The sequence below is a fragment of the Sturnus vulgaris genome, unplaced genomic scaffold (genome assembly GCF_052056855.1).
Source record: "Sturnus vulgaris isolate bStuVul1 unplaced genomic scaffold, bStuVul1.hap1 Scaffold_85, whole genome shotgun sequence".
Lineage (NCBI taxonomy): Eukaryota > Metazoa > Chordata > Aves > Passeriformes > Sturnidae > Sturnus > Sturnus vulgaris.
Window position 1 is genome coordinate 949,578 of NW_028276736.1, and position 4,045 is coordinate 953,622.

The following is a 4,045-nucleotide window of genomic DNA, read 5'->3' on the forward strand; positions in this document are numbered from 1 at the left end:
CATACACAATCCTAAATCAAATCCCTTCTTCACATCAGTATTATTCTGTACTGGATTTGAAGGATGCTTTCTGGGGGTGTCCAATCACAGAAGATAGTAAACAGTATTTTGCTTTTAAGTAGGAACAGGAGGAAGGAAGGAAAATGATAAAACATCAATTGCCATGGACAGTACTCCCTCAAGGATATACAGAGTCACCAGTTCTGTTTGGGCAAGCTTTGCAGAAAATATTAAGAGAGTTTACTCCACCCTTAGGAGTCAAGTTGTTGCAGTATGTAGATGATTTGCTCTTATCAGGGGAACAGGAAAAGGTGGTTGAAGAGGCTACTGTAAAGCTGCTTAATTTTCTTGCAAAAAAGGGACTTAGAGTATCCAAAAAGAAAGCACAGTTGGTAGAAAAGAAGGTCAAATATTTGGGACACATTCTGTCCGAAGGGTTACGGTGTATTGATCCAGAAAGGATACAAGGGATTTTACAGGTACCATTACCCCAGACTAAAAAGGAGTTACGGCAGTTTTTAGGGTTGGTGGGGTACTGTAGAGCATGGATCGAGGATTTTTCTGTGGTGGCCAGACCTTTATATAACTTTTTAACTCAAAACAGTCCTAATGTTGTGGTATGGACACCAGAAGGAGAAAAAAGCTTTAAGAAATTAAAAGACAAATTGGTTAAGGCCCCAGTCTTGGCTCTTCCAGACGCAGAAAAAGAATTTCAGCTATATGTGGATGTCAAACAGGGTCATGCTAAAGGAATTTTGGTGCAAGAGCATAGGGGAACACGGAGGCCTGTTGCCTGTTTTTCTAAGTTGTTAGACCCGGTGGCCAGAGGCGGCCCCATTGTCTGCAGTACTTTGCAGCCACAGCTCTGATGGTGGCTGAGGCCCGAAAGCTGACAAGGGGAGGGCATCTCATTGTTAAAGTCCCACATCAGATTAAAGCTTTGCTAACTGAGAGAGCCTCTAAGTGGATGAGGAGTGCTCGATTATTACAGTATGGATCTTGTTTAATGGAACAGGAGGATTTAGAATTTAAAGGTGGGGAAATTTTTAATCCAGCCTCTTATTTAAATGGCCCTGGAGAAAAGGGGGGCCAGGAAGAAATCCATGATTGTATCCAGGTTATAGACCTCCAGACACGGGCTAGGGAAGATCTACGGGATATTCCCTGGCCTGAGGGAGAGAATGTGTTCATTGATGGGTCCTCCAAGGTGGTAGAAGGGAAACGATTTACAGGATACTCTATCGTGAATGGGAAGCAATTAAGGGAAGGGGGGAGGTTACCACACACCTGGTCAGCTCAGACAGCAGAGCTGTACACGCTTGTGAGAGCCTGTGAATTATACCAGGACAAGACAGTGAATATATTTACTGATTCTAAATATGCATATGGGGTAATACATGCATTTGGAAAACTATGGGAAGAAAAAGGTTTATTAAGCTTCAGAGGAAAGACATTAGCTCACGAGAACTTAATCTCTCGCCTATTGGAGGCAGTGAATTTACCAAAAAAGGTGGCGATAATCCACATTAAGGGGCATCAGGCAGGATGGTCAGAGAAGGCAATAGGAAACCGACTGGCTGATGAAGAAGCTCTCAAAGCTGCATTGTTGCCAGAAGTCTCTAAGATCCTGCCTTTGCTCCCAGTAACTGCACCGCTGCCAGAGAAACTCTCTTTTCCACCAGAGGAACTTGAGATAATTAAAAAAAGTGGGGCAGAGAAAAGAGAAAATAATTGGTTTACAAGGGATGGTAAGCAGTGGATACCAAAAGCTCTAGCCTTACAATTGTTAAAAGAACTTAATGAAGGGAGTCATTGGGGCTCCCGAGGACTGGCAGAAGCCTTCCTCAAAATGTACGCTGCTGTTGGTCTCTTTAGCCTGGCAAAGCGAGCCACTGAAGGCTGTTTGACTTGTGCTAAAACCAACAACAAAGTTACAAAGAAACTGACCGGGGGAGGGAGGCGTTGGGCAGTACGTCCCTTCCAGAGATGCCAGGTGGATTTTACTGAAATGCCTCGAGTGGCAAGATTTAAATATCTTCTGGTAATAGTATGTCAATTAACCGGGTAGCCAGAAACATTTCCAACTGTGTCAGCAACTACAGGATCAGTTGTTAAAATATTTTTGGAACAAATAATTCCAAGATATGGGATGGTGGAAGCGATAGATTCAGATAGGGGAACTCATTTTACAGGAAAAATTCTTCAAGGAGTTATGACTGCTTTAGGGATACAGTGGAACCTCCATACCCCCTGGCATCCACAAAGTTCGGGCCAGGTTGAGAGGATGAATGGAGAAATAAAGAAACATCTCCTAAAGCTGGTGATAGAAACTAAAATGCCGTGGGTACGGCTCCTGCCCCCGGCTTTAGCAAGGATAAGAGCCAGACCCAGGGAAGATATTCAATTATCTCCCTTTGAATTGATCTTTGGAATTCCTTACCCTTGTAATTCTCAGCCTAGTGGGGGGATAGAGATAAGTGATGTGTATTTGAAACAATATGTGGCTCGGATACTGTCTCTTGTGAAATCTCTTTGACAGGAAGCTCAGCTGGCACAAACCTTGCCTTTGGACTTTTGCTGTTCACAACATCCAACCGGGACACTGGGTCCTGGGTAAGGAGTGGGAAGAAGCACCACTGGTGGCCAAGTGGCGTGGACCTTTCCAGGTGTTGCTGAGCACAGACACAGCCGTCAAGACAGCTGAACACGGGTGGACCCATCACACTCGGGTCAAGGTCTCTGCAGCCCCAGAGATTTGGACATCTCAGCTGGAGGAGAAGGACGGGAAGCCGCGACTGACACTCGTCAGGAGTGGACTGGAGCAGCAGCCAGTGCGTCGACATCGGGGGAAGCCTCGTGTGCCCACCCACAGAGTGCCTGCTGAAATAGTCTGTGTGGGCATCCCTCCTCTCAGATCTCCAGGCACTGGGGGCCAACCCTTGCTGTCATTGTTTTCTTTATGTTAAGCCGTTTCTGTGCCTTCGCTCGCCACAGGTGGTGTGAAAGACAAAGTGAAAGTAAAAATTAAGTTAGGAAATTAGATTACACAATCAAAATGTTTCTCTTAATAATGTTACCTTTATATTATCAGTTCAGTTGGAGCCAAAAATGGGAAAATAATTGTTTTGACCTTAAGAGAAAAAGTAGCAAAAACCCTTATAGGAATGGGACATGTTTTCTTGGCTACCTGGTGGACTATAGGTTAAACAATTACTTTTTTTTCCTCTTATGTGCTGTAGCAACTCTAATCTTTTTACCATGCACGATCCCTTGCTTAGTACAACTTATTCAACATGTGATCAAAGGGATGCAGGTAATAGCCACGCCTACTAATCCAGAAATGGTTACAAAAGGGTAGAAATTGATGTCACTCCAAATAATTACAAAACCAAAAAAAAAAAAAAAAAAAAAAAAAAAGACTCAGGAACAAAAAATTAAGTAAATGATAGCTAAAGTTTGTAAAGACAATTATTAAAAATAAAAGAGGAGGGATTGAAAGGAATGTTGAATTTGTCTTTACAAATGAGTTGTGGATCAGCCTGTAGATAAGGCTAGCACTGAGAGATAAAAGAAACAATGGGATGGATTCCACTGATTGATGAATGGAAAAAGATATTTGCCTTTACAAACAAACTGTAGGGCTGCTGATAAATGAAATTGGATATCGAAAGATGAAAGAAGCAACGGGGGGAAAACTATGAATTCTATAAGAATTAAAAATTAAAAGGGAGGGTTATACATTAGAGGGGAATTTCAGGTATCAGGCGTTCCGGGAAGTCTGTGCCTCTCAAGTACCTCAGCCAATGGGGAAAGAGAGAGGGAAATGCGGCCGGGAAAATAGGATAAAAAGGAGGCTGCGTCCTCCGAAAATTTGAGAGATCCCAGGGGAATGTCCCATGGCCTCTCCCTTTATTCGAATAAAGTAAAAGGACTCCTCTGTCTCCTTTTTGGACATAAACCTCTGGTGTTTGTGGATTAATTTTCCTGACAGGGAGCTATGGGGGGGATTTGTGGGGTCTGGAGGAGATTTGGGGGAGTCTGGAGG